This window comes from Apodemus sylvaticus, chromosome 9, assembly GCF_947179515.1.
Source record: "Apodemus sylvaticus chromosome 9, mApoSyl1.1, whole genome shotgun sequence".
Classification (NCBI taxonomy): domain Eukaryota; kingdom Metazoa; phylum Chordata; class Mammalia; order Rodentia; family Muridae; genus Apodemus; species Apodemus sylvaticus.
In genome coordinates this window covers 113,062,807-113,073,647 of record NC_067480.1, presented here as the reverse complement: position 1 = coordinate 113,073,647, position 10,841 = coordinate 113,062,807, and positions in this window count along the sequence as shown.

Genomic DNA, 10,841 nt, shown 5'->3' with positions numbered 1-10,841 from the left:
AACTAATAGAAATGAAACTGGGGAAGACCCTTGAGGACATGGGCCAAATACTTTGGTTGGGAGTGGAAGAGATAGGCAATACGTGACTTAATAAAACCGAGTATGTTTCCACACATTCTTTATATTCCTCATTCCAGTGTGTTATACACCATACTGAGTTGTAAATGTGTTCCTTGACTTGGCTAATCCAGCCAAGTGCAAAGCATAGACTGTGCTGTTACCATGAAGTGTTTGTTCTGTCAGTGCAGTTCTGCTGTGGAGACACACAGGTAGAGAGTCCTGTGATTTTAAGAACTTTGCTTCATTTACTCCTTGTTTTGTCTTTGTGTTCTATGTTTAGGAGTGTCTTTTCAGCTGACTCATTTCACTAACACATTATGGTGTGATTTTTCACTGAGGCAATTTCTGTTCCTCTGATACTGTCTGGGTGGGCATGTTGCGTGAATCACCTTCATTCCATTTAAAAGTGTTACCAAATTGCACAACCAACAGCAGTTATTTTTACTTTTTATTAGTACACGTTGAATACATATGATAGATTTCATTACAGCATTTTCATGCATGGATTTCCGCATTTTCACCCCACTATCTCCTATTCTATTTATCTATATCTATCTGTCTGTCTGTCTATCTATCTGTCTGTCTATCTGTCTATCTATCTATCTATCTATCTATCTATCTATCTATCTATCTATCTATCTATCATTCATTGACATTCCAATATATTTACCTAGAATTGATTATAGTGTTGTAGTTGAGAAATTATTTACAGAAGCACGGATTTCTTGCTAATGTGTACACCACTGAAGAAAATTTCTCTCCCTCCCTCAGCCACCATTAAGTGTCTATAGATACTTGGGGGAGAAGGGGACCCCCTGAACCCATTCTCGCTAGGTACTATCATTTGCCTATAGGTTCTGGGGATTGGTGGGCTCAAGAACCCATGGAAACAGGCCCAGTCTTATATTGGTTTTGTGAATATCTCAACTGTTATGAATTCAAGAGTGTAAGAGCCATGTCATAATCTGAAGATAGAATTCCACTTTACTTTTGCCCTTCCCTGGACACTCACATTCTTCCCAGTCTTCCATGATATTCCTGGAGCCTTGAAGTGATATAGATGTCCCATTTGTAGCTGAATATCCAACAATTCCTTCATCTCAGTACTTTGACCATGTGCAAGCTTTGAGTTATTGGTGCCCTCTACATAAAGGAGTTTCTCTTAAGGATGATGGTAGCATTAATCTATTTGTATAAATATAGTTACCTAGATAGCCATTTGATGGGCACATCATGTCCATTAAGCAAAACAAAGACAGCATCTTTTCCACTAGAGCCCATGAGCTCTTTAGCCACAAGCTTTAGATTAGGTTTACAGAACCAGACATGGATTCCCTCCTGTGGAATGGGCCTAGAATTCAAAAGGAGGATTGGTTACCTCCAGTAGTGATTTGTCACCATTTCACCAGTGGGCACTTCTTTCCTGGTACACCAGCAGCATAATATGCATACTCCATAGCCAGGTAAGAGTTGTGGTGACAATTCTCGCCCAGGGGCCTATGCAGTACCGTCTGCCACTATGTAAACTAGCTGGAAGCGTGGGAGCTTCCATTGTGGTTCCAGCTTCTTTTCTCTATCTATGTCCTGCAACCAACAGTTGTAATGGGGTCTTACTATGTAGTTCTTGTGAGCAACAAACAGCTATGACAAATGCCACGCAGTGTGTACTCAAAAGAGGACAGATACTCTATGATCATGTATACAAATAATGATGTTCTCAGTAACACTCTTGTAGTGTCTGTTGGAAACTACACTTGCGTTCTATCCATCTGCTTTACTCTTAAGATGCTTTTTGCTTCTGATGAGTTTTTCTTGTGCTTTATTTCATTGTTGTTGTTCTAGGGATGGAAGAACAGATGATCTTCTTCCCCCTCTTCCTCTCCCTGTCTCCCTGTCTCTTTTCTGAACATCTACAGTCATTTCGTCCCTTGCCATTATCCCCTAAACAATCTAGGGAATCACTATTGTAAAGCATTTGTGTTGTATTAGGTATTATAAACCATCTGGGGATGATTTAAAGTATATGCAAGGATAACCCTTGGTTTTATTACAGATACTAAATACCATTTTATATAAGGGAGTCAACTATCTGCAGATTTTGGTGTCCTGAAGGGGCTTCTGGAGCCAACTGCGCTGTGATACTGAGGAATGACTCTATGCGCGTGCACACGCAATGGCTTACACTGCTGTGCAGCTGACAAGTCCAGAGTCAGCCAGCGAGTCAATAAGCTGAGAGCCAAAGGGAGCCTTGAGCCTGAGAAGTGGGAGGGAGAGGTGAGTGGTGAGGATGGGCGGGCTTGGGACAGAGGATCTGCTGAGTCTCCATTTCAGCTGATGAGACGTGAAGCCGATGATCTGGCCTAGAAATGTCAGGCAGAGAATCCTCTCCTCCTCTGGGTAGATCAGGCTTTGTTCTGTCCAGGCTCTAACTGGTCGAAGGGCACTCACAAAATAAAAGCTAAACTGCTTTATTTGTCATGAAAATTCAAATGTCGTCATGTTTGAATATTAAATGTTTCCTCTCAAGCTTGGGTGTTGAAACAAAATGCCCCCAGCTGAAAGCACCTTTGGAGCATTCAGGAGTTTGACCTAATGAAAGAAAGTTAGGCTGCCGCCAAGTACCCATGAATGGCTCATTGAAGTCACGCTCTTTTTTATCCAAATTTAGCTCCTTCTTTTCTCATTGCTTCCTGGCCATCATGAGGTGAGCACCGTTCTTTTTCATATGCATTTGCCATAGTTCTGTCTCACCACAGATCCCAAGCAACAAGGACAAGTGACTGTGGACTGAATCCTTTGAAACCACGAGTCAAAAATAAAACTCTTCTTTTAAGTTGATCCTCTTGGTTATTCCATATCAGTATCAAAAAGTTGACTAGCCAAGTGTGGGTCTCACCCACAACTTCAAAATATGGTTTGGCCAAATATCTTGCTACTCAGTAATCCAATCAAGTCAACACATAAAGTTGGGCATTGTAAAGTCTTGGGTCTGGCTGAGGGCTCTGCCTGTGTTTCCAACACTTCACACACATGCACTTGCCACATATTTTCCCTCACCTTCTTAATTACTGTCAAATGTCCACTTCAGTCACACTGTGTACTTGAACCTAATATACCAACTGGATGACATTTTTGTCTTCTGAAAATGGAACTCTCCATCTACTTCCATCATCACCATCCCCCCCAACTCCTGTTCTTCCTATCTGTATGAATCCAACTGCTTTTTGGATTTTTATTTTTATGAATGGCTTATTGCACTTAACATACTGTCCTCCAGTTTTACCTGTGTTGTAGCATAGAAGTTCCTCCCATTTTAGTACTATATAATACTTTATTATGTCTATCATTCCATTGTATATGCTATAGTTTGCTCATCCATCCATCTATCTATGGACACTTCAAGTATATACTCCTTTTGCAGTCATGGGTACTTCTGTGAGTGAGTACAGATTCTGATTTGGGGCTTCTAGATATATATCCAGAAATGGGATATGCCTTCTATATCTTAGTCCTGAGCAGAACTTACTGGAGTTTTAGCTTTATTCAGCCAGTTTCTTTCCTTCTAGTCACACTTGAAGTGGATGGAGGGAGATTTACTCATCTTGGTGGGGCTGTAACCACAAGTGACTCAGTAAATACCGGGTTCCTGGAAGGCTGTCACAGGAGCTCACCTTTTCAGTGTTATCGTTCTAGAGCCGAAACTCAAAGTCTAAAGCATGCTAGGCAATGGCTTTACCTCTGAATTATATCCTTGGCCTTATGCACTATGAATGTCAAAATAGCTCCAAGTTCTGACATTATTCTCATGTTATTCATTTGTAAAATGAGGTCTCTGGATGCATCAGAAATAAAGGACTCCAATTAAAACCAAGAATAAGAGATAAGATTCACCAAGCCATGCTTGGAAAGGATTAATGAAACAGAAACCTTGTACCCCACAGTTTATCATCTTAAAAATTGTCTTTGAATGAAACAGCACTGATACTTCCTCCAGAGTTATAATTTGGGTTTTTAAATTACAATTTAAAATAATACAAAAAAATACACTAATATCCTCTAATTTTGTGCACATTTTAGGATCGAATGAGAGCCGGCATGAATTCATTTAGGCTTGTTTTTTAAGCTGAAGTCAGAGTAGATGGTTGTAGGAGGGGCACTGTGTGGTTTACTTGCATTCCTTGAGAAATTGCCCAGGTTATTGTTTCCCTTTAAGTTTCATGACAATTCAGTACACGGCTATAGGTCTAGGAGCAAAATGTTGGAGATTCAGCAATCCACAAAATTGAAGCACTTCAGCAACTTCTGTGTAAAGGTCCCATGGCTTCTTATGTGAGGTGAGTTTATTATGTGATATGTAGCTTCCTAAAACACACCTAGCATGTTTCTATCCCACAGTTCTCCCTTATGCCAACAGCCACGGCCTTGGCTTCTCCCCTCCTCCCCACCAGTATTTAACACTGTGAAGGCAAATATAAAAGGATCAAGAATCTCACAACTCCCTTTCTTACATTGTGCAACATTTTCCCCACCTATGTGGACTCTCTGGCTGCCAGCACAAACAGAGCACAAGCTGACACAAGAGGACATTCATACCACACACTTCCCTCTGGGGTCTGAGCCAAGAGTTCTTCTTGCCTGAGAAACACAGGCCCGTGTTGGTTTTGGATACTACCACCATTGTAGCAGTACCATTGTAGCAGTACAATGTGTGACCTGCTTTCTCAGAGATAGGCGATTAAAATAGACTTCAAATGGTTTCACCCTAATAAACCTGTTGGCAGATAGCTTGCCAAGAATCAGAGCAAGTACTATTGAGGCGCTGGTACATTAAAGATGGCTGATGAAAATAGTCATGAAGAGTAGCCACAGATCTACTAGATGCAAAGAAAATGCTTCACTTTGCTTGTATGAGGGCCTGCATGTAGAACACAGACTCTGCAAAGACTATAAAGGGAGGAAGGCAAATGAAGCTACTAGAAGGTGGAGGAATTGCCAATGACGTCACCCCAGGTTTAGCCTTCCCAGCTTCCCTTCCAGCTGGCCAGCTGCCTGGCCCTGATTTCATCTGAGAGATAAAACTACCCTCCCACCTCTAATCTGATCCTGGTCCCTACCCAGGTTACCAAGTTCCCTGTGTCCCAGCCTTCTTCAAAACCACAGGAAATTTGCTTCCAGCTCCACCTGAGTGCAGGTGTAAACAGGGCTGAGTCCTTATGATTTCTGATCTCTGTAACATTTTTTCATTTCAGTAATGTGATGTAGACTCTGTCTAGGAACTAGGCATGTGCAGACTTGCTCTGGCAGAGACACTGGTAGGTCCTGTTCCTGGCCATGGCTTTGGTATCTGCTGCCATGGAACATTGCACCCTATGCTTCTCCATCTAGTTCACACAAATGCCTCAGGGACCCATGAAGAATAAAAAACTAGCTTTGAGGCAGCCCCATGGTAGGTCTTCTACCCATTTCTATGCCTCTTTGTCAGACAGAGAACCTAGAAAGCTCTTAGGACAGGAGTATTTGGGTCTCAGAAATGAAGAGAGGGTCATCTGTAGACTGGGGACACCCTGGAAGGCCTTCGAGAAGAATTCTCTGGGACTGAGTAGAGCTACGGCAGGTGGTGCTGGGAGTGGGCAGGCAGCAGCTGCTCTCTAGAAAGACAGGTGGATTCAGACATTCCCACAGGCAACTTCCTGGCAGCTTTCCTGTCAGCTCCCTGGAACACCTACAAATGCTATGACCTGGAGGCTTCTTCCCTTGATGCAGGAAGAATTACTCCCAAGCCCAAGTATGTTGCCTCCTCCTGCAAGGCCCAGCTTTCTTAATCAGCTTAGAGTCAATCTGTTTGCAAAGTAGATCTCAGGGCAAAGCCTAAATCACTAAAATGCCTGCATGGGAGTCAGTCCTGACCACCTTGGCCTCCACTCAGCCTTTGCATGGCAGCCTTGTGCCGATTCAGGTATATTCAGGAAACCTGGGTTCAATTCAGTAAGTAGTGACCAAGCTGGACAACTATGTGGACAGAAATGTCTCAGTCCGTCCTGTGAGGGGCTCTTAGCCTTTCCTTCTGTGGATATGAGCAAAAGAAAGATGGTGTGGAATGATCTGACACAATGCATACACAGATATTCCACACAGCTTCTGTGGTGGGGTTACTGTGTGTAGTATTTTGATGTCGGGAAGCGGGTTCGTGGTGCTTCTGGGTAGTAGGGGGAGCAACCGAGTAAAGAGATGCGTTCCGAGGGGCTCATCCTGATAACTTGGGTTATAGCTCAGAGAGACAGAGTTAGTTTAAGAGAGAGTTCAAGAGATAATGTTTTAGAGAGAGAAGGAGAGTTTAAGAGAGAGTTCAAGAGATAGTGTTTTCGAGAGAGAAGGAGAGTTTAAGAGAGTTAAAGAGAAAGGTGAGAAAGGTATTAAGAAAGAGAGAGAGAGAGAGAGAGAGAGAGAGAGAGAGAGTTTAGCATGTTCAAGGTCCTGGTCAACAATATAATACTGATACGGAAAAAAGAAAAAAAAATTCTCTGTACTGAAAGAACTCTTTCCTCACTGGCTGAAGTTGATTGAGATCACAGGGAGCAGGGAAAAAACAGGAAGTGGTCCCAAAGCCCCTCTTCTTGCTTAGGATCATATTACAGTTTCAGATTCCCTGACCTGGTAACTTGCCAAGCATATTCATTGTAAAACCTTGCAAGAATGTCCTTCTTCTGCTTCAAGCCTGACATTCTGCAGAAGCACAGCAACACAAGGAGCAGACAGTAATTTAGTACGGCAGAAGAGTCCATCCCAAGGCAACCAGGGTAGAGAGCCAGACAGTCTGGAGGATATATGCAGAATATAGAATTTCAGATTGTGGAAAGGATGGCAAAGTTGGGAAGGGAGAAAGAGTCCCCTTTGAGTTGGACAGCTTGCTAGCTGTTTCAGATGTCTGATAGTTATTTGCAAGGGAGCCCCTTGGAGCTGGTCCAGAAAGAAGTTCACCAACCCACTACTGTTGTAGAAATTGCCTAGTATCTTCCCCATGCAGAAGATTCCAAAAGTATCTGTACAGTTAATATAGTCCTAAAATGTTTATTTACTTATTTACTTATAGTTTTCTGGCAAACATTACTATCAGAAGATGTCATAGGTCACTTATTTTAGAAAATATATTCTTGGTATTCCAGTGTCAACTACCCAGTGCAATGAGGTAAAAAGAAACTTTGTTGTTCCAGAAAGCTGACTCCTAGGCCCGATTTTAATGCAGCTTCAAAACTAGGGAGAAAATTGTCCTCAATTTTCTTACTGAAAGAACTTAAGACATGTATAGCTAACTTTCTTGCAGTGCAGAATTACCCATAGGGGGGCATTCTAGTGATGTTCCCATTGAAATCTCACTGTAAAATGGAGTATGGAAAAGATAAATCTCTTACAAAAAGATCTCTTGTCATAAGGTAAGAAGAGAAGCACTGATCCCTTTGTTTCACAGGTAAAGTAAAGAAGAGAAAGTAGAAGGAGTCACACATATCTCTTTAGTATGTATCCTTGGATCTTATATGTCGCCCAAAACCCATGTGCTAGAATCTTGTTCCCCAAGACTTGATGATAGTTCAGTAGAAACTGTTCACCTAGCATATACAAAACTTGGGTTGGATCCCTGGAACTTAAAATGGAAAAAACCACGAACAGCTAAGTCTTGGCTCCCAGAGGAGGGCTAAGGATGTCTGTGAAGGGGATCAGGAGATCCCAGGCCTTGACTCACTCCTTGACCCTGAGACAGTTTTATCACACCAGGCTGAGATAAAGCCAGTACAGGCCCATGTAATGACACTAGTCAAGACACTCAAAACCGTGAGCCAGACTAACGTTCTCTGTAGAGACAGAAAGTTACCATAGCCCAATAGCTTCTGGTCCTGAGTTTAGCCACTCCCTCCTCTAGCCAGGCTGTCCCAGAGCCCTTCTTGGACAGACTATTCAGATTGGCTGCCAGTGAGGAGAGAGTGAGATCTCAAAGTTGCAAGACTGACTCATAAAATTACTCCATACGGGGAAATGATTTTAGTGTGGCTTATGTAAACATCCCAGGAACAGGAATTGTCCCCTTTCAGGAATGCAGGGATGAATGATCACAGGCCACATGTCTTAAGTGTTTCGAGGTATCTTGACCTGGGCAAGAGAGAGTAAAATGGCCAAAGAAGGCAAGCTAAAAGGTGAATAAGTCTCTCCAGAAAAAGGCCTGAGAGCAGAGAACAGAGAGGTCTCCGACATGCAGTTTGTGGTAGCAAGTTTTGTTACTCTAAGATTTCAAATGACAAGCCAAGAGAGCATGTTTTCAGGGTCTGCACCAGGAAAGCTCTCATGAGGCCAACATTCGCTGACAGGACAGAACTTCAATGCCAGAGGTTTGGGGTTTTTTTCCTTCCTTTTGGTGGTTCAGCCAACCAGAGTCTTTCTCGGTGTCCTGTCAAAGCCACAGTGGAAACTCGCATCCAGCGTTCCAAGCAAGCTTTAACCACCCATGGAAAACTAGAATCATAGAGTCATTTGTGGGTCTGGCTGGGAGTCAGACATGTTTTGAGTCTTCAAACACTGACTATTTGCATCCATTAACTATGTTTGTGAAAAAGAGAGAGAAAAGAAATGGGATACGGAAGCTGCTTCTCAGAAAGCCCAGCATCTCCCTTCTAAGGTGGTGGCCCTTTGTGGAGTGCTGAGGTATCTTGGGAATCTCACACAAATGAGCAGAGTATGGATTCTGAGAGTAGAAGATGGGAACTCCTCCCTTTAAAGGAAGCTTTAGGGAGTCCTTGTTTGCATAAGCTATGAGTAGACAGCAGTCCTGTCAACTGTCTGGTTTTCCTGCTGAGCAGGCCCAGGGTGCTTTTTAGAAAGCATGTAAAACCTGCTGAGCCACCACACCAGGATCTGGTTCTGAGTCTTCTAGGTGCATGCAGACGCCTGCGTCTGGATCCTCAGGTGGAGAGGGCATGGGTTTTGATCACTCCTGCTGCTTCTCCTGGCTTTCTGATCTAGACACTTACTCACCCTCCAACCATGTGAAGCAACTGGGAGATGAGCTCTGAATCAGGGCTGAGTCATCCAGGCTGCTTCCTGCCCAGGGTTGAGTGGGGAAGTCTAAGTGGGAGAGCTCTCGCTTCCAAGGGACAAACATGCCCTCAAAGCTCTCCAGTGCTCGTGGTCAGACAGTGAGACCCTTTTAGGGAGGTCTGGCTCATGGACATGTTTCTTGGGTTTGCTTTCTTCCTGATGGTGATGATGTCCTCATGGTCCCCATAGATGGCCACCATCAGAAGGCAACCCCAGGCTACTCAAAGGTGGGTTGTAGCCAGCCTCTCTCACTAGCTGGCTTGCTACCAGGTAATAGCATTCACCTGCCTCAGATACTCTGTCTTCACAATGGTGCAGGCCAATCCAAAGTCATCATTTAGATCCCTCTGATCCACAGATCTGATTTAGTGAAGTTTCTGTCTCTATTTCCTCCCATGAGGATGTGATGCATGAGGCTGCGTCTTAAAGTTCCTAACAGTTCTGCATCTGCTCTCCCTCCCTCTTCCTGAGATGGGAGTGGACTTGGGGTTCCAGTATCTTCCCCCAAGCCTTTGAGATTCCCCGGAGTTCTTTCACTCATAGTCCTTCTGGAATCACCTGGGGAGCTGCTTCTCTGAGGACTTGCCCTCTCACACGGTTCCCAGGCATCCTGAGATGTGCAGCTAGGAGCTCCTTCCCTCCAGCTTCCCCAACTGTGCAGCCCCTGGGCCCAGAGAGTGATGGCTGGTAACAGAATTACAGGCCCACTGTGATAAAAAGAGAACTAATAACCTTTCCCTTGCCTTTGTTGTGGCTTGGTTCTGCTTGAGAACTTAGACTATCTCCTGATTTCTTTTCCTTTGACAAACTAGCCTGCTATCTACAACAGAGGGTTTTTTTTTTTTTTTTTTGTATTTCCGTTTTGTTGTTTTTGTTGTTGTTTTGTTTTGTTTTCAACCAGAAGAGAAACTTCCATTTTTAGAACAGGAGCTAAGTCTTAATCTCCTCCCCGACGAGAATCCAGCATATATGTTTCTTATTCTTGGATTTATCACCCCTTTACTCTTTTGTTTTGTTTTGTTTTTAAGATTTATTTATTTATTATATGTAAGTACACTGTAGCTGTCTTCAGACACTCCAGAAGAGAGCATCAGATCTTGTTACGAATGGTTGTGAGCCACCACGTGGTTGCTGGGATTTGAACTCAGTACCTTCAGAAGAGCAGTCAGTGCTCTTAACTGCTGAGCCATCTCTCCAGCCCCCCCCCCCACTTCCTTTACTTTTAAATAAGAGCTACTGTTTACTAATGAGCTACTCTGTGCTAAACTGTTTGTCCCTAACTGGTTTATTTGCAAGACTGCTAAAGACTACAGACCTGCACAATAATTCCTTAAGCTAGATGTTAGTTCTATCATGCTGCAAGTAAGTAAACTGAAGGCTAGGAAGTTGCAGGACTTACCTGAGGTCAGAGATCTCATCACAGGTAGGACACTCAAGTACAGGCCTGATTTCAGGGCTCTGCACTTCCATAGTAGAATTTATATTTTTCAGAATGTTTCATCCAGTGTGAAACAAAACCATCAATTCAAAATGGTTCAAGAATTCACTGTAAAAAGGTTGTTGTGAGTTATCTTTCAGTAACTGGTCTGCTCATGAATCCAGATTGTCTTCTAAATTTTACTTTTAAATAGTTTATTCCTTGAGTTGTTAATAAGTGTAGATGACATTAAACCTAGCAGTTGTCTAAACTTCCTGTT